Source organism: Chrysemys picta, chromosome 18, assembly GCF_011386835.1.
Source record: "Chrysemys picta bellii isolate R12L10 chromosome 18, ASM1138683v2, whole genome shotgun sequence".
In the NCBI taxonomy this organism is placed as follows: Eukaryota; Metazoa; Chordata; order Testudines; family Emydidae; genus Chrysemys; species Chrysemys picta.
Genome location: NC_088808.1, coordinates 21743427 through 21771174, shown reverse-complemented (window position 1 = coordinate 21771174; position 27748 = coordinate 21743427). Strand labels below are relative to the sequence as shown.

At 44.1% G+C, this 27748-nt stretch overlaps 1 protein-coding gene across 8 annotated transcripts in view; it reads right to left on the bottom strand.

The window, feature by feature from the left end:
* Positions 1-27748, bottom strand: part of DAB2IP (DAB2 interacting protein) — a 411471-nt gene that overhangs the window by 294298 nt on the left and 89425 nt on the right. Inside the window, exons 1-2 of one of the 8 annotated variants that reach the window (XM_005299441.4) lie at positions 24071-24193; positions 23463-23528 (exon numbers count right to left, since the gene is read on the bottom strand). The exons of 6 other annotated variants lie outside the window; for them this stretch is intronic. The gene's annotated coding sequence lies outside the window, so the exon portion shown is untranslated. Of the gene's footprint in view, positions 1-23462; positions 23529-24070; positions 24213-27748 lie in introns of those variants that run through there. One more of the 8 variants, XM_065572094.1, reaches the window with a different exon arrangement.

Below are 27748 nucleotides of genomic sequence, written 5' to 3'. Positions count from 1 at the left end.
TGGAGAATCTGACAAAAAGCCCTGGAAGTCAGATCCCCACAGTGCACCCACAGGGTCTCAGGGAGAGGCAGTAACGCTGTAGGAGGAACACTCTCTCCCTTTCCATTGTCCCCCACAAGCTGGGTTCCCTCTGCTCACACAAGCGGACAGGGATCATCTGGGCCTAGGATTTATTTTCATAAAACAATATTTAGAGAAACAGAGTAAAATCCCTGCTGGTTCCCAGTGGGAGGAGGCAGATCCCACAGGCAACTGGAACCAGTGTCCAAGAAACACTGGTGGAGGTGAATGGCTGTATGGCCGCATCCGAGGTCTCTGTAAACCCAGAACATTCCCCCAGCCCAATTTTGAAAATTGTGCTGTTAGCATTGTACCTTTCTGATAATGTCTATATTGGAATTGCTCTCATTAATTTCCTGGGGTTTACCAGAGCGCAATCTTAAAACGATTTATTAAGAAAATTACAATTTAGAAAATATGCTCCTCCGTGCTCTATAAAGCACAGCAAATTTATTCTCCGCAGTCAGTAAAATCCTGCTGCCGAAAGCTGTGCAATAACTCAGCAGAGCTTGAGCAGTAACTGTGGGACCCTTAAAGCAGAGCAATTCAGATAATCAATTAGGACTGTGTTTGGCCCCAGGGGGGCCAGCTGCAGACACTCAACAGGCTAATGGGGTCTCTGCACCTTGAGAAATAGAGCAGGATGCAAGGGACAGGGGACAGATGTGGATTAATAGTTAGGGGATTTCTCATTACCTCTTTGTGTTTGGCCTATAGAACCAAACCCACCATGTAAAAAAGTAAGGTGATGAATGGTGCTGTGCATGGCTAGGGTCCTCACCAGGCAGTGCAGGAGGAAGGCAGGTTCTGAGGCCTATAGGCAGGCAGCCACCTGTAATGAATCTCAACAGGCACTGGTATTTTGGGAAAACTCAAAATATAGAGAGGACAGGCTCAGTAAATAATCCATTTTAAAATATGCATGTTCCCAAGACGGCGCTCACTCTGAATGATACTCTCTAGACGTAAAGAGCCAACTTTGTCAAGTCCATTCTCAAGCAAAATGCATAAGCAGCAGTTTCGGCTGCTGCAGCCAGAAACTGATGCAAACTGAATATGATGTAAGTGTCCGGCAGAACCCTGGGAATCAAAGCCGACAAGTTGTGCACAGCTTCAAGGTTCACTCTGACTGGAACCCAGAGTAAGCAGATTACCAGATGGAAAACCACAACCCACACAGAGTGCTGGAAAAGGCTCTGTTTGGGAAGCTGGGTCAGGGAACACACGGCATCTGGAGCGCAGCTCCCGGCAGGTAAATTAAGGAAGAAATTATATTCACAGGGTTTGGTTTTTACCCTGTTGTCACTTGTCACATTTAAGCCTGTGCATAGATACCATTCATGATCTGAGATCTTAAGCTCTTTTAATTGAAAGAAAGACAAAAGAAAAAGCTTGTGTACACCTGATCCCATAGCACTGTGTGTAAGAATCGGACGTTTAACACCAACACCCCGGCCAAAATCCAGACCCAAAAATTATATTCAGCCTCCCTAAGTCTTTCTGCAGTTTCAGTTGGATGTGTTGTTCATTTTAACTTTCTTTCCTAAGCTGTGCTGCTGCTGCTCATGCAAACAACTGCACATTTCAGCAGCGGGTGAGCGATTTGGATGTAGTTTGTTAAGTGCTTTGGAATAAAAGTGCAATAGAAATGTAAGATTCTGACTACCATGATGTACCAAATGAGAAGACAAATGTCATAAGTATTGCACATGGAATCCATGTACTCCAGTCTCCTCACCTATCAGCTCCTCAAGAATAAAAATCATGGGGGCCTTTTCATGAGCGCTAAGGCTCAGTATCACACCACTGCTGGTGTTTGAGTGTGTCAGCTTCAATCTCGGCAGTCAGATACATAGGTGGTATTCTATGCTCCACCTCCAGTCCTGGCTATGCATCATTGTTTCTACCCTCATAGTATACAGAGGACGCTAATTAGATGCAAGATGCAGCTCAGAACATTCACTACTGTAGGAACCAGTGGCGGATATGAAAATCTTGCTCTCCCCTGGGCAAGAGTTCCTCAGTTCAGGATCTGTATGCTATTTGGGTAGGAAACAAGGGCTTGAATGGAAAGTGGGCACAAGCAGTCCAACTCACTGACTTTAAATGAAGGGAGTCAATTCAGTTTGGGACTCAGATGTAAAGCAAAGTGGAGCAAACTTGTTTCCTACAAAAGCGGGGGATATTTACCGAACTTCATGGTTCTCCTGCACTAGCACAGGGCTCTTGTCATTTGGTTTCCAAACACTCCATTACCAAATTGAAAACAGAACAAAAAAGGGTAACTTTTCATTGGCAATAAGCTACTGTAAAAGTCACTCCTATCTCAGGGGTTATCAAACTGGGGTTCATGAGGTTATTACGTGGGGGTTGCGAACTGTCAGCCTCCACCCAAATCCTGCTTCTCCTCCAGCATTTATGATCGTGTTAAATATTTTTAAAATGTCTTTTGGGGGGGAAGGGGAGGGGTCACCCTCAGGTTTGCTGTGTGAAAGGGGTCACCAATACAAAAAAGTTTGAGAACCACTGATTCTATCTGCTGCTATTACTGACCTCAGTCCAGAGCAAGAAGATCAGTGCCTATTTCAACTAGAAACCAACAGAAAGAATTGCCAAATAAAGGAAAGGTGCAGTTAACATCAACATATGGCTCAAGATGGTCACTTGCCACTATTAATACAGGTCAAAGCATCTATTTAAAAAAGAAGCAAAATACACAATAAGGCCTGAACTACAAAACTCAATAAATAAGAGAAACCCCAGGGGAAGAAGGGACTGTCTAACAGAAAAACTTCAGCGACTGATTTTTGATTTTGTATCAATCAAAATACTTCTATTCATAATAGTCCAATTCACATAATTCTTCTTCGACTTTTGTTTGAATCAGTATTTCAGGATTTGGCCCAATGAAGACTTTGATCAAGTGGCCTTCTCCTCTGAGAAGGGGCTGCAGGATCTCCTCACTTAAGACTATAAACTCTTCAGAGCAGACACTGCATCTTCCTTTATGTTTGGACAGACCCTATCACAAAGTTATCGCTATTGTAAAGTAAACCACCACCATCATGTAACAAAATCTGAATTTGTGCCTAAACTAACTTAACAAAGACCCTCTAAGACTAGGATTTGAATGGCAGTCAGATAAATTGCACAAAGATCAAAAGCAAAGTCATTTTCTTCCAAATCAGGTTTAATCTTGTGTTAGCATTCGGTCTCTTTGACTAAGGACATGAGATTAACGGTCACGTGGATAAACAGCCCACCTGTACAATGGTTAAACCCTGCATTCAAGAAGTGCAGTAGTTGAGTAATTACAAGTTTGTTGGAAGGCTATAAAAGCCTTTGGTTAGTGGATCGACAGGCTGTAACACACACGTTTCTTCATTAAAATCACTTAATGCAGTTCAGACCAGCAGAAAGGGGACTTCATATATTCAGATCGCATCAAAGAAGAGATGCGACAGCAGAGCTTTCCAGCTGGCTGTTTGCAAAACAATTAATTGTCTGAAGCTACATATCTTCAAGAGGCAACTAATACAGGGCTTTAGAATGTCATTGGCTGAATACCAATAAACTTGTTTTATACATTGAATAAGCAATACCGACAGGTGATAAATTGCAAAAGTAATGTTATGCCAGGATTTAACGGTCTGCTGAGTCACACTTTACTACTCCAGCATTGGGGGGGGGGGGGGGAGGGGTGTGTGGAAAAGTGCCTCTGCTTTCATTACTAATAAAACATGGCATTAATTACCCGAAATACAGGAAGCCTTGAAAACATGCCCAACTGGTTCACACTGCGGTTATTATCTAGACTCTTTCCCCCTCCCCCCCCCAATAATATGACTTCAAAGAAATAGCCAGCAGTGCTCTTGGAGGAGGAGAACTGTGCCAGCTCTGATAGGCATGCTGGGGCCACTGCTGGTCTGAAGTGTTTGTCCAGGATCTGTAGGCTGCAACAACAATGTTGCTAAAATATATATATTTCCATCTGAAGAATTAAGGTCACTTCCCTGGATTTGTGACAGGAGAATCACTCAAGTTTGGAGGTTCAGCAAAGCTACCCAAATGTCTGGATATTGATCCAAACCTCTTGAGTCTACAGAGCTGGACTGTAATCTGTGAGCAGTTTCCAGTATTCACTGCTTCTGGTCAGGCCAGGAAGAACCTGACAAGGTCTAATGATAGCCTGGAATCAGCAAGAGCAAAGGAGGAAAAGTTCTCCAAGTGCCTTCCAAACTAATTAAAGGTCCCATATCTCCCTCCCTGACTTTCACCCTTTCACTTTTAGAACTTGTAACAGTCCCTGCAGCCTCCATGCTGGAATTCAGTGCTGATATGTCTTACCCTAGGGCCAGGGCCAGGGCCAGCTTTATGACTCGCGGGGCCCGATTCCAATAACTGGCGGCAGTCCGGGGCTTCAGCAGCACTTCGCGGCGGGAGGTCCGCTCCGGGTCTTCCGCAGCACCGAAGGACCCCCCACCGCCGAAATGCTGCCGAAGACCCCCAGAGTGGGGCCCTCTTAGGCGCAGGGCCCGATTCCAGGGAATCGGGTGAATCGTCTTAAAGCCAGCCCTGCCTAGGGACTTCCCTGGAGATTCCCTTCAAACTGCATACCAGAGGACACCAGAATCTAGGCAATCTTTGATCGTGGCAGACCTCTCCCCCATCCCGTGATAAGCACCCGTCTCACCAAGAGAAAGGGGGTAATTCCACGCATTCTGCAGTGCGGCCCTAAACTACACCCAAAGCAGCAGGAAGCTGGGTCCTAACGCGACGCCAGCTGCATTTCCCTCCCTGTGGGGAAGTCTGGATGGGAGGGAATGGGCGTGAGCCAGGAACAGTCTCTTGCAGGGAAAACAGACACCAGTGCCTGTGCTGTCCACCAGTTTGTGAACCAGGGATTTAAAACTTCCAGGCATCAGTCCAGCCCTTTCAGCAGCACTGATTGAACTTAAAAAGAAAGCACGGGAGAAGGGGTAAATTAGGAAAGCGAGAGAACCATTCAGCAGCCAAGCAAGCTGCATGCTGAAAACAGAACACTCCCAGCAGGGTGTTTTTTCTGCCCTGACCAGTGGGAGCATTAGAAGGGGGCAGCTGTGGACCTCATGAAGGGACTGAACAGAGCTAGGAGTCTGGAGACCTTGGCTGTATTCTTGACTCTGTCACAGATTCACTGCATGACCATGGGCAAGTCCATTAATCTTGCTGGGCCTCATTTGCTCCTTTTGTAAAAAGGGGGGGAAATAGTTCTTACCTCCGTTTCTAAAGTGCCTTGAGATCTAGGGCTGAAGACAGCTAGTCAAGTACAGTGTTTTATCATTGTTAAAGACATCCATGATCAGAAGGGCCTATATCTACGTATCCGTGTTTGCCTGAAACAACCCACCCTGTAAGCAAATGTTAAATCTGCTGAGATAGGGTTAAGCTGATTTTACTGATTCTCTGGGGTAGGTGATTCATTATGCCACCTGCTTACAAGACAGAAGATAGTGGCCCTTTAGAAAGGGAGAATCTAGAATTTGGGCTGAGTAGTCCTCTAGGAGCAGCCAAGCCTGGAGACCAGGCTTTAGTTGAACTTTATATCCTGGGATTATTAAACTTCTTTGTTAATGAAACCAAACACAGGAAGGAGGTGGGCTCGAGTCTATACAGTATGTGGACTTTATGTTAGAGCGGGTTAGGAAAGCACTTGATCAAATTACATAAATTGTTCCAGGGAGGTTAGAATCAGCACAACATTCATAGAACTAAGACCAACAGACTGTTATAACCACCCAGTGCAATCACTGTCTTTTACAAGGAGATGCAAATTATACTAATTAGGCTGGATATCCAGGAGATGAAGTGGGATTTATCATGTAATTCTAAATGGATTCCCTAAGAAAAATACATTGTCTTCCCAAAGATAGTATGGGCCACTGAAGAGACAGAACCCATTTGTACTATACAAATGAGGGAAAAGTCAGTACTGATGGAGAATAGGAAAGAATAAATTTGGCTACACTGTTATAGAAGACTGTCATGTAGTCTGGAAAATGCCTAACTAAATGGTGAAGATGATGTGTACAAAGATACATATCCACAGCCCTTTATTACCATTACATTGGACTAGAACTGAGCTAGCAAAAGCAAGGAAATTCAGCCTTAAGGCTGCCAATTTATCCTTAACAGAACATCACTCAGCGCCTCAGCCCAATGTTGAAGCGCTACACGATTTTTACGAAGCCCAGGACAAACTAATCTTTTCCTTACATTTTCCTTACATGGAAAAGGAATCAACAGCTTCTAAAGGAGAATTTAAACCCTTCCTCATAGTGGCGTGAACCCAAACAAAAAAACCCAATCACCACACTTTTATCAGAGCGAGAAAGGAAAACTGAACGGTGTAGATTCATTGTGCAAATGGCGTACAGCCCAAAAAGGAGACAAACTAATGAAAAGTAAGTTACACTTTTAAATTCTCTTAATAACCTACAGTGACAGTAGCAGAAGCTACAAATGGTTTAAAATATTATTTTTATTCTGGCGGCCTCTAATTCTCCAAGGCGAGTCCGGGATAGCACCGAAGGGGTCAGACAGTAACTACACAGCCTGCGATGCACAGGCACAACCTTAAGCCACGATCCTGCCTGCCCACCCAGAGTCTTAAAGAAGAGGCAGTGGATCAGCTTGCAAGATCAGAACCTTTGTCAACTAACTGCCGCAAATAGGGCTGCCACCTTTCTAATTGCAGAAAACTGAACACCCTTGTCCCACCCCTTGCCCCGACCCTTCCCGGAGGCCCCGCCCTTACCCCTTCCCCAAGGCCCAGCCCTTGCTCACTCCATCCCACCTCCCTTCATTGATCGCTCTCCCACAACCTCACTCACTCATTTTCACCAGGCTGGAGCAGGGCGTTGGGGTGTGGGAGGAGGGGAGGGCTCCGGGGTGGGGCTGAGGGATTTGGGGTGTAGGAGGGTGCTCCAGGATAGAACCAAGGGGTTCAGAGGATGGGAGGGGGATCAGGGCTGAGGCAAGGTATCGGGGCATGGGAGGGCTGCATCTGGGAGTGCGAGAGGGGGCTCTGGGCTGGGGTGTGGGAAAGGATGAGGGTCCAGGCTGGGGGTGTGGCTCTGGGGATGAGAGGTTTGAGGTGCCGGAGGGGGCTCCGGGCTGGGGGGTTCGGAGTGTGGGAGGGGTTCCCGGCCAATGAGAGCTGAGGAGCTGAGGCTTGGGGTGAGGGCAGCGTGGGGAGCCCCTGTGGCTGCCCCTACATCTAGGAGCTGGAGGGACATGCCAGCTGCTTCCTGGGAGCTGCGCTGAGCCAGGTAGGGAGCCTGCCTGTGCTGCCAACCAGACTTAACAGCCTGGTCCCCTGGCAACAACTTGGATTTTTTTTTTTTAAGTTAGAATAAAAACAGCTTGCTTTTAAAAGGAAAAGGCTAAGCTAAGACGACAGATTTAAGTTTCACTTCAGGTATTTTGGGTGGGACTTTCCAAAACGCTCAGCACTGGCTTAACTCTGCTCTCAAATGCAGTCAATGGTAAAACTCCACTTGTACTAGACAAGTGAGGGAGATGACTTCAATAGGAGCAAAGCTGAGTGCTATGGAAAATCCCACCCTGTGTTCCTCCGCGGGGCACAGGCAAGGAAGAACCATAAACATCACTTCTAATGATCTTGTGCTTTTCTATAGCACCTGGGGGACTCAACACACTACAAACCAACATCCAAATGAGATACCTTTTTGTCACCTTACAGATGGGGAACCAGAGGCAGGGAAGGGTAACTGACTTGTCCAAAGCCACAGAGGGAGCCATTGTTAGAATTCAGGAGTTCCCGACTCCAAGGCCCGTACTCAGATCATTACACTATGGGTACGTCTCCATTGGAGATGGAGGGGGGGCGGGGAATCTTCCGCTCGGGCAGACATACACATTCCAACTTTGCTCAAGCAAGAGCACTACAAAACAGCAGCATAGCCACAGTGGCAGGGCCAGCAGGATGGGCTCGCCACTTGGGAATAGAACGAAGGTCTTGGATGGATTGTGCTCAGGCAGCTAACCCATCCCACTGCCCATGCCGCTGTGGTTACACGGCTATCAAAGCTGGCAAGCACACATCTACTTGAGTGGCAAGTCTCTCCCAGTGAGTCGCTGGAGTGAGCACCCAGATCTTTGATGGATTCTCTGAATGTTTTGAAGTTCAGTCATTGCTAGTTCTGACACAGTCCTGAGCATTAGCATCCTGCTTTATGCCACCGAGAAACCGCTTTATGGGCCTTTTCTCTATGGCTTTCACAAAATTGTTTGCACTGGTCACTAAACAGCAGAGACATTTAACACCCAGAACTACATCAGCAGGGCTGATGGGCTCTCCAGCATTAACTAGGCTCTTGTTTTCTCTGCCGTTTGCACAGAACACAAGCAGGCAATGCAGATGCCTGACAAGAACAAGGGGATTATAGTGATGGCTATAAAACTTGATAGCTGTTATCAAATGCATCATATGGCTTATGATCCTGAACAGCAATTACTTTAAGGTTTCCAAGCCCACGCTGGACAGGCTGGTTTGCAAAACACACTCTTGTCATCACACTTCACAGATCACAGTTAGCACAGAATAAATTCTGAGCAAATCTTGATTTGAACACCAAGCGGTGAAGCCCACTTGACATAAAAATAAATACGTTAAAGGAATAAATTTGCTGGGCACTGGGCTGGATTGATAGCAAGGATGTTTAAAGCCAGTTTCCTGCTAAAGGAATTAAAATAAAAAGATTCATCACCTCAAAACACTAGAGCAGACTGGTTATCTGACACCATTAAAGGAATAAATCTGGGGAATGAAATAAATCTGCCACGTACAAGTCTGCATCACTGACAAATGGAGATTTAAATTTGAAGGTGTGAATTTTACTGATCATGAAAATGAGGCAGACTGACTGACCGCACTAGCTAGAGCCAGGGACAAATCAAGTTTCTCCAGTGTGGCTGGACCAATCCATCTTAGTTGGAATACTGCTTCTCTTGAGCAGCAAGCCTACCACTCATACTGAATACTATGAGAGAAAGCCAATCAGCAGCCTCGGCTGAGTCCACTAAACTCCTCAACCAGAACTAGACCAAGCCCAGTAGCTGAAACGTTACTGCCACCTGTAAAGGGGTGGTGTCCCGATCCCATTTCTATCACGGTGCACACAAGAGTCATATTGTTCAAACTTATCCCCTCTTCTTGAGATTTGCCTTTTTTCCCCCCTCACCTGAGCTAATAAAGCCCTAAGACAAGACATGACAGTCTATACCTCTCATATCTTACCCCTTCCCCAACTTGAGTTGACTGGGCTTCCTCCTCTCCTTCCAGAAAGCTCTCTCACCTCAGTTCTTGAATGGAGCTAATGAGACTGATCTGGTGTGGGTACCTCGAAGAGTCAGCAGAATAGCACTGCATCTCCATACACAGTCCTAGATCCTCATAGCTGGTTACACATTCAGGCTCCTGCATCTTAACTTCCTCTCCCCATATTGTTACAGTAGAACCTCAGAGTTATGAACACCAGAGTTACAAACTGATTGGTCAACCACACCCCTCCTTTGGAACTGGAAGTACACGATCAGGCAACAGCAGACACACACAAACAAATATAGTACCGTATTAAGGGTAAACTACTAAAAAAATAAAGGGAAAGTTAAAAAAGATTTGACAAGGTAAGGAAAGTGTTTCTGTACTTGTTTCATTTAAATTAAGATGGTTAAAAGCAGCATTTTTCTTCTGCATAGTAAAGTTTCAAAGCTGTATTCAGTCAATGTTCAGTTGTAAACGTTTGAACGAATAACCATAACGTTTTGTTCAGTTATGAACATTTCAAAGTTACAAACAAAATCTCCATTCCCAAGGCATTGTAGTACTGAGGTTCTGCTGTATATAGAATGAACAAGATCCCAAAAATGTCATGGAAGGAAGCTCTAACTGGCATTTGAAAATCCAACCCACCTGTTTATTTGGCCCAAACCAAGACTGCTTTAGAAAAAAATTAAAGGATCAAAACTGGGGGACCCCAGAAGAGTTGCAGTCCGAACAAAAAACAGTGTATTTTTTGTAATGATATAAACCCTTATTTTTCCCAGCAATTAGATGCTAGACAACTCTCCCATTGAAGCATCTTGCTGGAGACACTGATGTGAAGGAATCTTCCTTCCGAGTTTCAGCAATTTTCTAGTCATTTGTGTGCATTAGAAATGCAGTATTTGTATTTGAGGGTAGAACATTAGGTTTGTAATATTTCACAAATGCAACAAGGCTACTAAACCTTAAAGGAGGTCTATGAAAAACACAGATCAACAACAAAGAGTTCAGTCCGACATGCAAAAGATGGATGTGCTCAAAGAATTTCATTCCTGTTTGGTCGGATTATAAGAATAAAAATTGGGGTGGAGACGATATAGGAGGGGAAAAAAAAAAAACCTACAACACCTGGGTTTTAGTGTGTGCTTGATGATACTCTTCTGTATAGAGGTTTTGCGGCAATTTTAAAAGCCTGAGCTAACAGAGTTTTCTGTTTCTCTCTCATGACTAAGCTTTCCACCATCCCACTTTCTAATTTTGATCTTGGTCCCAAAGCTAAAGCCGCATCGCGATCGCTCTGGCTTTATTGACATGTCTGTAACATTTTCAGACAGTCAGGATGATGTTATATTTATGAGCAGTGCCAATGGAACAGCCCTTTGTAGCATGATAATGGTCTCCTGGTGCTAGATCAGTGTCAAGGCATTTATGGGAAACAAAGAACAAAAAGGCAGACGACGTTGATCCTGTGACGACTCATCCTAGGGACTTCATTTCTATTAGATGCAGTGATCAATGTGGATATAATCATTGGGTCTGATGCACGTTGGCAGCAAGGAGGCACAAGATGTGCTTTGCACCGCTACTGACTTGCTGCATTCTGACTGGCTTAAAAACAAAAGCCAGAGCCTGTTCCAGAAGGGTGCTGACCAACCTCAGCGCACATCGAAGTCACCAACATTCTTTGTATTGTAGTAGCAACCAAAGGCCCTCATCAGAATTTGTGTCCCACTGTGATGGGCACTGAACAAAACACAAAGGAAGAGACAGAGCCTGCCCCAAAGAGCTTACAGTCTAAACGGAAATAAGACACCAAAGTTACCCCAATAATCTAAGGACTTCATTCAGAATGTTAATCGCAAACACTGTTCCCCACGAGAACACCCCGCAGCCTCTCTCCTGGACAGCCAAAGCAGCTGCAAGACTCAAGCCATGTGTGTTTTCCAGAGCCACAGCACACATCTAACACTGGGCTTTGGCAGGGCTTGTGCCTGGTTGCCAACAGGCACAAGCCAATTACACTGAAAGCCCAACGATTATGAACGGTTTAGAAACTGCCGACAAACAGACTAACTATTGGTGTCCTTTTGTGCCCAGAATATTTATTTGTAGCTCAGCTTCACTCTACCTTTGGATCCATTATTTGAGATATACATTTCCCTGCACCCCTTTTATTACTCTGCCTGTCTCAAATTAAAGCCCTAGAGTCATATTGAGCCCTCAAATGACTCTCATCATCTTGATTCAACAACGCTGGCAGAGTACCCTCATTACATTGCTCTAATATTGATGTCCCCAACATTTGGGCTTCAAACAGTTGACAACCAAGATGATAAATAATTGTTTTTAATTAATGGCTGTTGCTTCTTTAAAGTTTCTACAAGTTCCCCCACAAGGACAAAGAAGGGCAAGAGCAAAAGAATGACCCTGGATTATCAGGAGTTAACTAGGAATTCGACTCATCACTCAGCTCCAGCCCTTCAAATTAAGCCAATGAAAAAAAATCTGTAAATCATTCATTTGCAAAATTGGGCTCAAAAGGGAGTGGGGAGAGGTGTGTGCACGTGCATTGATGCGTCACTCCACTAACATGTAAAAACAAGCTTAGTTCAGCCACAGGGGAACAGCAATTTTTGGCAGCCTCCTAAGGATTTTAAAGCACATCTTGGATCTGAAAACATCTGTGCTGCAAACAGCAAACACACTTTTAGAAGAACTTTATTGAAAGGTGGGTTTGTTGAGCCGGTTGGAGACAAAACCAGCTGGAAAGTTTATGGGAACTGGAGGAGAAAGGGGGTGACTAATATCCTCTACCCTGCCACCTCACTGGTGTCAGACAGTGGGGTCAAATAGGGAGTCTTAGGGTTTTCCTCCTCCAAAGGACTTCTGAAGTGGTTCATTTTATAATTTCGCCCTGAGGGGGACACCAAGTCCTCTCCACTTCTAGCACCTAGAGATGAGCAAAGCATTCCACATAAACTGAGGTCAAATCCAATCAGTTGCCCAAAACATAACTATTTTTCTCCCCCACTTTTTTGGGGGTGTGTGGTGGAGATAGGAGTTAGAGTTTTTTAAAAAAATAGATGATTAACTGTCTGTAATAGTTGTGTGTTTTAATTTTATTTTAATCCCCCCTCCCCCTACAGTTTCTGGTTCCAGACACAAGCAGAAATGGATAAGCTGCTGGAACACCTCAGGAAAAGCTGGGCTGGTGGTACCCAACCATGACCAGGTACTGATAAGCTCAAACACAGTCTGATGAGAGCAGGTTTCAGTCCAGGTTCACAAGATCAAGAGGTGTAGAGAACACTAAATCTTGTACAGATACCGGAATTCTAAAACTATTGACATTCAGTATTCATTGGTGGCAACTCACTTGGAGCTGCCCTCACTTCTGTCAGCGCCTGCTCTTTATACACTCCATGACTATGCTTATATCTAGGGCAACCAAATGTCCCAATTTTATAGAGACAGTCCCAATAGTTGAGACCTATTACCCCCCACTCCCTGTCCCGATTTTTCACCCTTGCTATCTGGTCACCCTACTTATATCAAATTCTCAACATGTGTTTTGTGCAATTCTCCATGATTTATTACACCTCTAGACTATTACCTCGCCCTATCTAACTTCTAACATTGCTCCTTCATGAAGGAGCGGTTTGTTGGCATAGTCCATGCTCATGATAAGTCAGAATTCCCTATGTGTTCCCTTTTTCACCTCAGATAAGTGCTTTCAGTATCTTCTACACGGCTTTAGTTTCCTGAGTCCCCCTTATTATATACTGCAGGCGTCTCTTGAAACCCTTAGGGCCACAGAAACTAAGGATGAAAAAGCCCTAATAGATCACCTAGTCCAACCCTGTGCCAGTGCAGGATTCTTCTCAGCAATATTTCCTCTAGTGCTTTGTCTGGCCTTGGAGATAAATCTCCACCACTTACCACAGGAGACTATTGGGCTAGGTCTACAAGGGGTGGTGGTGGAGAGGAGGAAATCGATTTAAGATACGCAAATTAGACGTATCCGAGCCGATTTACCTCACTGTGAGGACGGCGGCAAATCGACCGCCGCGGCTCCCCCGTCGACGGCGCTTACTCCTACCTGCGCTGGTGGAGTACGCATGTTGATTCGGGGATCGATTGTCGCGGCACGATGAGACGCCATAATTCAACCCCCGAGAGATCGATTTCTACCTGCTGATCCAGGCAGGTAGTAAAGACAAGCCCTTAGACTCTCTAAGAACACTTGCTCCATGGCAGGGATATTACCTGATACTTAGTCTCATTTTCTTCTTTATTCTTAATGTCACCCTATTACTCCTATTTATACCCCTGTTCCATTCTTCTGTGTCCTTGGGGGGAGAGGAGGAGAGAGGAAGGGGTCAGATTATTTTTGTGCCTGTTCAGATTCTTCTGTAAATCTTGAATAGAGAAGCTGGGATGTTTACCCAAACTACAGGGGGCAGGTAGCCATGTTTCTGTTTCCTGCACACCACCTCTTAAAATGTAAGAAGTCTGTCGGTTGGAAGGTGAAGTTGTGAAAGGAGGCAAGACAGAAGATCATGAGGTGAGACATTCTGCTCACATGGAGATTTGTTTTATTTTTTTTTTTTTACAGTTTAATTTAATCTAGAATAAACATCAGCTAGACTGAAAGTCTCTTTGAAAAGGAGAAAAGCAAACTACTGAACAATCTGAGATTCTCTCATGTCCAAATGGAAGAAGTGAAAAAAAAATCCAAAACAAAATTTTAGATACTAAAATGGGATTTAAATCCTCCCCCAAGAGCAGTCTTGAAGCAGTGAATTATTAAGACCATACACCTAGCAAGAAAGATGGTAGGGAGGGCTCAGAATAAATACATTCAACAATTCACAGAGACAGATAGTATCCCCATGGGGATTTACAGGTAATAAAAAGAAGAAATGGTTGAATAAAGAGTTAGACACTTTTCAGTGCTCCTTGAACAAGGGAGAGGTTAAGAAACTGACAAATGGATAACAACTTTCTTTTTTTGGTTAAAAAAAGGTGACCACTTATCAGTTAATCCATTTTTACGGCCTGACAATAAGGGACATAATTGTAACTATTAAAGAATTCAGTATGGAGAGAAGTACTCTGCCATGACAGAACATCAAGCAGAATGAATATACCACAGCATCAGGAGATGGGCTTTTAACCCTCAAATATTACAGTATTTTCAAATGGTCCCTATGTTATTTCTGCTTGGATGCAAGTTCTGTACAGTGGAAAGAAGCTAATTATTGTCCAACTGGGAATATGTTTGTGTGTTGGTTTTTGATTTATATTTCATCTCCATCCTATACCAAAATATGTACATATGTAAGTAGCTTTAAATATTTAAGGACATTTCCTGATGCTACCCATTTGCAAGGAACACGATACTGAAATACCAGGACTGAATAGAAATGATTTACTGACAAAGTGTCAACATTTTCAACAACATTTATACCTTAGACAGTCTCAAGGATTTGCATAATTTATAATGTTGTACAACTCTCCTAGGGTACACTGAAAATCTTCAGCATTAATTGCATCAAATAAAATCTCTTGCTGTACTTTTGAGCAAACAACTATACTTTACAGGGATAGCGCCTTTCAGCTAAAGGCCTTAGAGGACCTTAAAGTAAGAAACCATCTCAGCTTACAGCCTTGCAATGCGATCGGGACCGACTACAAGTGTTGCGTTTGAGTCAGGTCAGAAAACAACCTGATCCTCTCTGGCTCAGATTTGGTTGTCCCTGATGACCTCCTCCTGCCCAGGGGGTTGGCACAGCAGCTGCATGCCCCACTCCTGCCAGCTGCTGCCACCTCACTGTAGCATGTGCACTGCAGAGTAAGTTTGCTGACAAGTTGCAGCACGTCTCACTCCACGGCATGCACAGTGCAACAAAGCGGGGGGTGAACAGCATGAGCAGGACACAGAGCTGCCGATATGCTGGCCCCCACAAGCAGGAGACCGCTGGAGATGGATGCACAAGACACAGAAAGCCCCCACCAGTGGTGGCGCGGCTAGAGGTGCAGGGGAAAGTGTTGAATCCGGATCAGGTTGGGTCTGAAAAGGACTCGACACTCTTGGTCAAGTTTGGGCTAGCTGTGCTGGGTCGGGCTTTAAAATTAGACCCAAGGAGACCTTTGTCTCAGCTAACACAGCAATAGGAAGAAACTAGAGGAAAGAGAAAAGTATTCTAACTCTTTGGATTGCTTAGGAAGGAAACAAGGAACCCTCTCCCCCCCCCCCCCCCCCCCCCCCCCCCCCCCCCCCCCCCACACACACACATTTCATAGCAAACAGGAGAAAGCACAACTCTGCAGTCCTCCATGTGCCCCACTCCTCAGTGAGAAAAGCACAGTCCCGTCTCAGCACAATACGGGAAAGAAAAGGGGCATGGCTTCCCGTTTGTAAAATGGGATTCTAATTAAGCAGTGCCATCTTTATGGAGAGGTGCTGGAATGTTAAGCTTCGTGCAGACAGACAAAGTGCCCCAGGGCTTGAAGAAGTCACAAGATTAGAATTGTATCTGAAGATCTCATCAAGCTAATAGTGCATTTCAGAGAGGTCTGCATGAGTCTGACTGGTTCTGTTTTTCCAGACAGCGCTCATGTTTATAGCAACACAATGCAAGGGACAGTCAACATGGCAATAATGTCCCTTCAGAATGACGACGCCTGTATGACCTGGTACAAAACAGTTGCAGGACTGGCCACCCAGTATAAAGTAGTGACTGCTGAGACAGGCATTAACACAAACTCTCGCAAGAAGCTTTCTTAAGCTGGATTGTTGCCCATGGCAGTAACCTAGCCATATCAGAGAGAGGAGCTGAAGTCACACATCTCTCCAAAGAAGCTACTGACAGCTGTGCAGAGTGTTGAGGTGTGGAATCCAAAGAGGTGGCTCTAATCATTAAAGTTCCATGCTTTGATTTCTTATTGTTTTTGTTATATTTGAGGTTAACACCTTGGAGCAGTTGCCGGGCAGATGGAACAGCACCAAGATAAACAACACTGCGTCTCCAATTCTCTCATTTACACTAGTGTAAAAATGAGCAGAATCCCACTAAAGTCAGTAGAGTTATGTCTATATAAAACCAGTGAGCAAGATCACAATTAGGCCCAGAAACTGTGATTGCAACCACAAACCCATGTGAGTGAGTAATCTCAGGGGTGATATGAAAATGAGGGAGCTGCAAGCTGGTTCAGTTGAGATGAAAACCTGATTGAAATTTTGACCAAAACAATCTGAAATTTTGAAAAAAAATTAACTTTTTCCAGTTTAATTCTCTCACACTTCTATTCTTCTGGGATCCAGCCAGGTATGAAGCAGAAATGCCAGAGGACCTCCAGAAAGAGAGGACAACTCAAGAGATCAACATTATTCTGCAAGCTCTAAGAGTTTGGATAACAGAGCTGCTATGCAGCTTTTGGGGGCTTATCCACATCTGTCACTAAGGAAAAGCCTTATTAATGTGCCTTAAACTATTCATGGTCCTTGGTGAGGCTGCACTCACACACTACACCCCTGCACCTTCTTTATCCATCCCAACTCCCCACATAACTTCCCAAAAATCAAAATAAAGGGGTAACATTTTTAAAGGGGGTGAAGCCCTCATTGACCATTTGCATCCACACTTCTGCTGCACCTCTGACTTCCTGATCATAGGCACAAAGCAGGTGGCACAGTAGGTAGAGACAACTACTCAACATTGGTCATTTTGCAGCCACAAAAACCAAAGAGTAAATCCCACCTGCAAACAAGGAGCCTGGGGCTTCAAATCCAATCTTAATATAATGATTTACTAGCACTGAGGCTCATCAAGATTTACACTCTCCTTGACCAAAACTAAAATATTTAAATAAGCTCTTTGGGGGCTTGCTCCACACGCTCTCTCCATTCCCTGCTCGTGTCCCTTTCCCAGTTTTGCTATCACAGTTGTATGTGAAGATTCTCTCATATTCCCACAATTTAGGAAAAGCCCATTGGCAATAAGCTCATGACCATCACGAGATAACTGCTTCCTGTAGTTAGAGCGGTCTGAATTCTACTGGCTCTTCCGGCTCATGATGTCCACCTGAAGGCTTGAGAATTTAGAGGGCCTCGCTCACCACAGTTGAGATGGAGCTCTTCAGCTCATGAAGCTGTGAACCTGCCCTCTCTCCCTGGGGGCCTTTTCTCTCACCAAGCAGAGTCTCTTTTCAGAGCCAGCAGGGCTCTGCAGGTCAGACTGTTTAGACAACCACTTACCCAGAACTTCCATCATTATAGCTTTGCTCAGCAATCTCAGAGGGAAATTGACTTAAGTCTTCTGACACCTGCCAGATATTTTTCTCAATCCTTTGCTTTTAGAGATAAAACCGTCTGCTTGATAAAATTACCCTGCCAAATTATACAAGCAATTGAGAAAACTATACTAGCCAAGATAAGGATCTTTCCTAGGAGGGGCTTTTCTTTAAAAGCAAAATTTCTTGCCTCCTCAGTTCCCTGCATTTCCCGTCCCCACCCACACAATTAAACCACATGAAAACCACTAGTCATGCACCACCACCACCACCAGTCCATTTAATTTTGAATCCAGTAATCACCACCATTTTCCCCCAATTAATACTATCAGGAGAATTCTACTCTGTGAAATCCATAAGGTACAGACACAGGCAGCAGCCACACTGCATATTTCAATTCAAGAAAAATACTAGCCCACACTCATGTCCTCCCTCTCCACTGAGACATTGGGGTATTTCTAAGGGCACCCTCTTCAGGTACTTCGCCTCTACATGCCCTCTGCAGCAGCCCAGCTGCAAGTTGTTTGACCTAATTCCATAAGCTCAGCTCCTACATACTGTCATAGAACCATTTCAACTTTGTTCATGTATCTACCTGAACTAAGACTGAAATTACATAATGCACCTTGTTTGCAGGTTTTTTTTGTTTTTGTTTTAAATTCTGTGTTATAGGAAGTATAAATTGTGTAATTTAAAGACAGGGAAGCCTCTTTTCATGAACAGTCCATGTTTTGCAGCTGTGCAGATGGCAATCGGAGAGCTAAGCACGTTGGAAAGGGTTTGAATAAGAAACCCTTGAAACGCCCTCGTTTTTGTACGCTTTGCACTCTACTCCACACATCTTCCACTTAAAGATGGCCCTGATGCACACAGTACAGTTTCCCTGAGCAAACTGGTCTTACTTAAGAAGTTTAAGAATCCGTTCCTCAGAGAAGCACTTTGCAATTTAGTGGCTTTCCATTCTGCACTGTACTTCAGGTTCAGCCCACGGCCTTAATGGAATTACCCTTGTCTGCATCAGCTCCCATCCGATAGTCTTGGTTAAGAGAGGCCCAGAAACAAGCACTCTGGAGCCTAAATTCATTCTACCCCATAAAGTATGTGCAAGTCTCCAGTTCATGTCCGAGAGGGTCACTAACATGGTTTGCTGGTTAATCTTCCATTGTTGCTTTTGGCACAACACCCAGACACAGCCTTTAGAGCTTAGTTAGATGCCTTCCATTTCTGACAGTGCCAATCACAAAGGGCATCCAGAGAGGAACAGAAGGCAGAGTGCAAACACAGTCAGTGTCTTGGAACCAATACCAATCCCATCTAGCTCTCAGACTACCCTACAACTCATTATGTACCAAAAAACCCTTCCGAAAACAGACAAAAGCTCTCAAGTTTGGATCAAGTTTGATTTTAATGCAGCCTGCTAAACAAGTTACTCTGGGGAGTTTAATCAAAGTTATTCCCACCTTACTAAAAAAGCCCAACTTTAAATTAAAGTTGTTTTACTATTACTGTTTTACAGCTCAGAGCTATAAAAGGTATCTTTTCATAATTTATCTTAAAAAACAAACATACATACATCAAGCCACTATTGTTTGGAGGGACCCTTTCAGAAGGCTGTAAGCAACATAAATAAATCCTTATTGTTATGGTCTTCTGATAGTGTCCAGAGGTGCCAACTAAGATTCAGGCCCCATTGTGCTCCCAGCAGTGAAAGCCACAGTTATACACTGTAGGCTCTTCAGAGAGATACTATTTAAATAGATAAGACAATGGCTGCAAGGGAAAACAGGGGCACAGAAGAGGGAAGTGACTCGTTCAAGTCAGATGTCAATAGAACCCAGGACTCTTCTGAGTCCCAGTTCATTGCACTTGCCACTAGAGTCCCCTGTTTCTCAACATCTCTCTTCCAACTATTTTGTGTTTTTCCTGCTTTGAAAAACACTGGAGTTCTGCACCCACCTCGGAGTTTCAATAGAGGCAACATGGCCGTCTTTTGTTAACTTCATTGTTGGAGCAGGAGCACAGGTGCTGCACATTACAGGATGAGGAACAGCATCTGTCCTGTTGCATACAGATACAGATTGAGCAGAGGAGGTCCCAAAAGCATAAACACATTTTTGAGAGTCCCACAAAAATAGCAGCTATTAAATTCTTAGCTTCTGGCAACAAAATAAAGGATTATAGAGAAAGCCAGATATAAATAGCAGTGATAGATCTATAGAGATAGTGGTAATGTCAAGGCAAATGTACAAACACTCCAAATATCGAAACCTAAGCAGCAAATCAGTGCAATGTACTGAGCCAGGCTCCTGGCCCCAAACATTGCATTGAGGGACCCAGGTTCTTTGTGGTTTAAGTGACAGCACGCTCACCGGGAGCATATGGTAACTAATCAGGCCAGAACAGTGATGGAGGGGTGGGTACGTAGGACAGTCATTGAGCTTCGCTTTGAGAATAGACAGCTCTGATAAACATGCATTTTGGTGAGCATGTGCAAGCTTGTCATTTTAACCAGACAACATGGCTTCCTGCGGTGAAATTAACAAAATTTTGTCTCCAGTCAGGCAAGAGTGTCAGTCTGCCAAAAAAACCCGACTCTGAGATTGACCATTTTTACAGGCATTTCACAGAGATAAATGGCTTGTTTGCTCCCAGAAAGAAGATTTCGTTGGGGGAAATTAGAAGGAGAGGGGATAGGGCAGCAATGACGCCAAACGGAGAAGGATGGCACAGTGGTTAGGGCATTAGCCTAGGACTCAGGAGACGTAGGTTCAAGTCCCTGCATGGCACACGCTCCAAGTGGGATCTTGCAGAAGTCACCTAAGGTGTGACTACACCCCGTTGTGGACTCAGCTCTGTGGCACCTGGGCTTGTCGGTGTTTCCAAGCCTGTGCTTAAGCATTCACACTGCACTATAAACCTCGGCTTACAGTAGCTGGATTGGGATCTCGGCTGCGCTAACTCATCCATACTGCACTACACAGACCTGCAGCTTCAGCTGCGTCCACACTGCAAAATGACAGGGCTTGGACCCATGTCACAGCGGGAGTCGAGCTCTGACCCACCCCATGTAGCGGGGTCCTAGGATCCAGGTCCTCAGTGCTGATCAGACTGATCTGCGGGTAGGGCTTGGGTTCAAACCCCAGGCAGAGCCCAGCCTCACTGTACAGTGTAGACATACCCTATTCTCTCAAGTCCACTGTTTAAAGGTATTTAGGCACTGCAATGCTGAACGCAGCAGTGTCTAACTGGTTTAGGAACCAAAATCCCATTGACAGTTGAAAGGCTCCTGAGTGTCTAAATCACTTTTGAAAAGGAGACTAAGGCACTGCAACACCAAATACAGCAATACCTAAACAACACCTCTAAAAAGCTGGGCCTCTGGACCTCAGCTCCCTAGCACGGCCCTAACACCAGACATGCCAAACCCACGGGGAAAAAAGCAAAAATAAAAAAGATTGGGCTTGTTTTTGGCTTAATTGGCTTGGGAGTTGCTTGTTGGCTAGTAGCTTGTTGCTTTTTTTTTTTTTTTTTTTTTTTTTTTTTTTTTTTGGATCGGCTCCCGGCAAGCAGGGGGGGAGGGGAGGGAAGGGAAGCAGGGATAAGGGTCAAGCAGGGGCGGGGGGGGGGGGGGGGGGGGGAGAGAAGAGTCAGGGGTGCACAGCAGGCCCGCTACAGTCCCAGACTGCACGCCGGGGGGAGGAATCTAGTCACATAGTGTGTTGGGGGTCTCAGGGATTGGCCATACGGGGCCACCTCAGAAGCAGAAAACGCAATAAAAAGCGTTTTGCTTCCTCACCCACCGAGGAAAAAGGGGATTTTCCACCAACAGTGAATGTTGGGGTATTATGGCAGGAATTTTTTGGAGGGGAGGTGGAAAAGCTGGGCACACTCTTCTAAACAGGGTGTGAATCTCGATTCCCAGAATGAGAGGCTCTAGTCTACCCTATGCAATGAGGCAGAGCGGAGTTAAACCATGACGGAGTACCACGGCCATGAAGGCAAAATTTCTATTGTGTGCGCTGGGGAGGAGGAACAATATATGCACGTGGTAAATAGCAAGTGAAAATAATATTGTCATCAGCTGTGTTTGATTGGCTGAGAATGTTAGAACTGGCTGAAGATTTTCTGATGAAACTTTTTTCAAATCAGAAAATGCAGATTCATCTAAACAGAAACTGTTCACGGGAAAAAGTAAGTTTCATCAAATCCTGGCAGTCAAAAAAAAATTGTTTTTATAAACTTCAAAATTGTTGTCACATTGTGTTTTGACAGTTTCAAAATTGTAAGTTCCAATTTGAAACAATAGTTTGTTTCAAAATACAAAAGTCACTCACTTGTAACCAGAGTTCTTTGAGGTTCACCTGCAGATGTACCCTTGGGATAATGTGCTGACCAGAGCACCTCTGCATATTTCCACTTATGGGTAACGATCAGAGCCACTCAAAGAATTAAATTTACACTTAAAAAAAAAAAGTTTAAAAAAAAGTGTCAAGATTGAAACTGCAGTGGGTCGCAGGCTGCATTAAAAAACGATGGGCGTTCAAAAGACTTGGGTCCAAGGCGGGAGCTTGGCTGTAAGGGATTTCCCCCTTCTTGTTTATTACAAACGGGACTCTCTGAAAAGCATAGGTTGGAGCAAGTCTTAAATATATAAACCCCTTGTTCCTTCATTTTATAAGCTTTATATTTATTTTAGAGTTTCTCTTAAAATATATAGTGATGGATGAATGTTACTCGGACAAACTCAGCTTAAAACACAGTGCAAACTGTAACATAGCGTCAAGGAAGAGTAGTTAGAAAATGGCTATTTGTCAGAAGAAAAGTTACACTAAAGCCTGCAGCAAACCTGATGTATTAGAAGTACATGCTATCCGTGTTCTGCAGGTTGCCATTTAAAGCCTTTACTAGAGACCGATGACAGAACACTGCATAATCTAGGTTACGGAAGGAAAGCAGAGAGTTTATGAAGGGTCAATATTTCAAACACTCCCTTAGCTGACCTTGCCTTGCTCTGACACAAGTGATTGGTTGAACTCTACCTTCATAAAGAAAGATCACTAATTAAAGTGAAAAAAAAAATTTATCCAGCAGCACTATGCAGAGCTGAAGCAACATGCTTAGCGCACTGGGGGCCTGCCATCACCTCCACTCCGAGGTTAGGGTCAAGCCTGTGGTTTCAGGCAAAGCGAGATGGCTGCAGTTTGATCCTTAGCGATTATCATCAGTCCACACTAGCAGGTCATCGTTATTCAGCATTTTAAAGGCAAACAAAAAAAAAAAAAAAAAAAAATCAGATTCCACCCTCTCCAAGTCAGCGTAAAGTTGATTCGGTTCGATTTCAAATGTGGACTATTGAAAATCCAGCCTTTTTAGTGCCTATTGGTATGTTTCATTTGAAAATATCATTACACAACATTTTTTGTTAAAACAACAAAAACAAAGTCTTGAGACAGTTTTCTTTGCATTGACACTGAATATACATGGTGATCAGCAATCACTATTGTTTCACTAGTGAAACTTTTTTCTTTAAGACCTTCAGTACAATATTTCTGTGCAAGAGAACAAAACTGCAAAACAAAGCTTGCTATCACTCCAGTCCTGCTCATTTCACAGAGCCGATTACACAAGTTCTGAAGCAAAACACACTATTTGATCAACTCAGCCACTGCCGCAGGCAACTGTTCATTTACATATGAGGGCTTTTCTTCCCAAACAGACAAAACCTGATGCATTTGGGGGGTGGGCTAGTATTAAAATACTGAGGTCCCCGATCACTTACCTTTAAAAGCACGTCAGATGTTTGGAACTAATATCCCGTAGTAACTCAGCCATTTCATGTTGAGGTCTAGAGCCAAAATCAACAAGTTTTAAAGACATGCAGCCTTGTATACCATGCACTCTGTAAACCAGCAAGAATCCCAGGCAGAGAACAAGAGGTGCAAGCTCCTCACTCTTCCAGCTAAGCAGAAAAGTTTTGCAGTGAGAGGAAAAGAAAAATCCAGCCCCAACTGAGAGACTGGATCAGAAACAAGAAAGAAAAGCTTGTTCCCCCTTGTTTGTATTCCTGGCTAAAGGTGCCTCTCCAAGCAAAATTCACTGAGCCTCTCAACTCCTCACAGCAGATGGTATTCACACATTATACTCTAACAGCAGCACTCCCTGGACCAATCAGAGAGCAGCACTCAAAAGCCAAGCACTTCCCAGACCCTGTCTCTGATACAGTTTTCAATAGCTAGAGCAGATGAATGACTGTAGAAAATGAATAAGCATGCAAAGTAAAAGCACCCCTCCCTCCTCTCTTCCCCCCCCCCCCCCGTTTAGAGGCACAAGCTGCCAGTTCAACAATGCTGGGTGGGTTCTGTGCTAACTTCAAGATAACAAACGCACCTGTTTTATTTTCATAAATCCCAAACAGCCACCACGTTTCCCTAGCCTTTTGCTGCAGTTTCTCAGCTGATTCTTGAGTTAGTAAAGTCAAAGGAAGTGCATAACCTGGGCATTTTGTTCCACCCAATGCATTCAAGAACTGTTTCCAAAAAGCCTGGGAAGTCACATACTTAAATTAAGTGGTAAAAGAGGCTGCTTAAGAACCCCAATCCTGCAAACACTTACCCAAGAGCTCAACTGCACACACAAGTGCTTCCCTTGAACTCAGTGAGATTACTGATGTATTTACAATTAGGCACAAGTATAAATGTTAGCAGGATTGAGGCCTAACTTTCTCTCCATTATTGCAAAGCAGCAATATTATTTGCAAAACAATCTCTCCTGGGCAGATCAATGCTTCCTTCAATCTTGTTTAAGATTGACTGTGGATATTATAAAATGCAATACTAATAAATAAAAGAACAGATGAGCTAATGAATTAACAAAGCCTTGCTCTCACTACAAACATTCAGCTGAAACTCCTTAAGGAGTTTCTGTTACTTTAGGAATGATCTTCACACACAAAAAATCTCTTGCGTGTGCAGCACAGACTAGGGCAGAACACAACTGGTCATGCTGCTACCCAACAGCAGGACAAATACACTCAAGAATATTCTCTGCTGCAGGGATAATTTGTAAACCAAGGCAGACCCTCCCTCACCCAATGATCAGTTTGGGATACAGCTGTGAAACTAAATTCCTCGTGCTGACAGCTGCAGCTGAGTAGTAAAGGATGACCTACTAAACAAAGCAAAGTTACTCATGGAAACAGACTTCCACTCTACAGGCAGGTTTCACCCTTGCAGACAATAACGCCCTCACGACCCTCCAAAACATTATTGAAATTCTCTAGATTCTCATGGCAGAAGAGGTTACAAGGAAATAACATGGTGTATAAGGTCCCTGCAGAAATTCTATTTCTGCAGTGCAATGAGTGGAATTAGTTAAAAATCAGTAAAGTTGTTTGGGGTGGGAAGCATGCTCCCTCCCAGGATCTCCCTGGACATTTTCAGATCCCTGGCTATAGCTGTAAATTGATCCTGTGCATTCCTTTCTGACACAAGAACCATGCAAAATCTTTAGGGATTCTCTTTCCGCCACGAGTAATGCTGTAATAGCACTTTGTAAAATACAGGACCAGTTGCATGGCCAGAAAAATATTGTGTGCTTTTTTGTTTGTTTATTTTAGGTCACTCACCTATTTTTTCCTCTCTGGAAATAAGAAGACAACAGCATTAACTCCCTGGTCTCCTTTCTCCAAAACACCCAAATACTTCTATGTTTGTAACCTGCCAAATCTAGATTTAGAGGCATGGAGTTGCTGTTTGGGTTGTAACCATGCAAAGGAGCCTTTTACCACCTAACCACCACACAGTGTGCACTCTCTCTGGGTTAAGGAAAAAAACAACACCAAATAAATACAAGCCTTCATGAGAAACAACACAGTGTGTGCATGACTTCTTCTGCAACTGCTGCCTAGAACTGCCCCAAAGCCCCAGGGCAGGTATCTAAAGGGGCAGTACACAGAAAATAGAATCGTAGCTGGAGGAAAACTGACATTGCTTGAACATTTTCTTTTTTTGGTAAAACTTCATTTTGGAAGGAATTTCCGACCATTTGTATTCACAGCAGCTGCTACATTCACCCCACTAGTGAGTCCTAAAAGAGCAGCCAAAAAAACCTAGAGCCGGCCCTGGCCAGAGACATGGGATAAGGCACTTTCTCTGGACCTGTATACACAGGAACGGATGTATCTTTCATATAGAGAAGGTTCTCCAGTACCAGACCTATGTGCTTTCTCTAGAGATGTTTGAGTGGAGCAGAAGTTTAACACAACACAGCCCCAGCTCCTGGAGTGAGATAATTATGGGAGAATATCAACGTTCATTTAAAACAAATGACATGGGTACTCCCTGCCTGTGGAAGTTCCAGCTAGAGAGCTGTGCATGAAGGCTTGCACAATCAGGCCCCAGGAAGAGAGGAAATGTTGTGTCATCACTCCGTAGGTCCCAATCCGGCAAGTTGATGCAAAGCGCGCAGACCCACATACCCATCCAGAGCACCCATGAATTTAACAGGCAAAAGGGTCTCATGTGGATCAGCTTGCAGGATCAGACCCTTAGTTATTTCAGAAAAACAAACCCTAGAAGCAGAGCTCTAATCAGACACCACTTTATGCAAAAGCCCATCAGCTGGGAGAGAATTTGACAGAGAATCATACCCTCATGAAAGCGTTTTTTATTATGTAGCAAAATATCAAGCTGCTTGAAATTACTCTCTGAGTCACTATGCAAGGCCACGTGCTTCAAGCATTTGTAATTTCCTGTAGCTTTCATTAAGACAATCCAAGTAAAGTTTCATAATGAAAGCAAGGAGATTGTGATTATGTTGCACACTTCATCACCACACTAAACGAAGAATGTGGCAAGTCCTTGGTAAAAAGCCAAACAACAAAATCAGCTCCTCGAAGCTTTGGTGCTTCAGACAGGGAATGTTCACAATGCATGTTCCAAGTTCAGGTCACTTCGGTCCAAGATCACAAGAGGTGATTTCTTGGGAGACATTAACATAATTACTATACTCACTTTCCATAAAGAAGTGATTAGATGAACCCACAATTCCTGTACAGCTATTTGTCTTGAGTAAGTCAGCCGAAGTTGGTTTGGTAGGGAGGATTCATGGCCATACCTAGTAATCATATGAAATCATTTTGCTAATAACAGAGGTACCTTGATATAATTTAGTTTTAATACCATAAGGTGCTCTCTCTGAACAGAGTGACAGCTAGACCCATCTCTAGCCTGCTATAAATTCCAGGGAAGAAGATTCAATCAGAGAAACGCAGAGTTCTTTCTACATCACACAAACTCTTCTAGGAATTAATGGAAAGCTCAACGTGTTTAAATAGAAAAGCCATGGAGGCACAGTAGATGCTTAGGAGGAAGAATGCAAGTAGTGGCATTCCAGGGCAGCTGACCAATGTGGTCAGACCTAAAAAAAACCTGGTTATTCACCTTCTCGTAACCGTTGTTCTTTGAGATGTGTTGTTCACATCTATTCCAATCGGGTGTGTGCGCGCTGCGTGCACGATTGTTGGAAAGTTTTCCCTTAGCAGCATCCGTCGGGTCAGCTGGAGAGCCCCCTGGAGTGGCACCTTTATGGTACTCAATATAAGACCCTGCCGAACCGACCCCACTTCAGTTCCTTCTTACCACCAGTGATGGTCATTGGAACAGCGTTCTCTTGCCTCGCAAGTGCTTCCCTTAGCTTGTTCATTAGGTTTAGTTTAGGTTTCAGTTCTTAGTTCTGCACAGTTTAGAGTTACAATTTTGGTTAGGGACCGTGGTTCTACCTATCCCTTTCCTTCCCTCGGTTCCAGGGCATGCCTCGGGGCCAAGGGTTTAAACCATGTGGGACCTGCACTCGAAGAAGAACAGACCAGTTTTAATACTCCTGTCCCACCATGTATTAGTAGGTTGCATCTTTAAGAGTAAAGATTTCAAAAACAATTTTTGCTGAACCAGAATATCAGTTTTTCAGTTATCTGACCTGCTCCGATAAAGACTGCAGGGAACATGCCTGCGGCTGAAAGCCACCACCACTGCCCCCAAGGCAGCATCTTCTGCTCTGCCTGGAGAG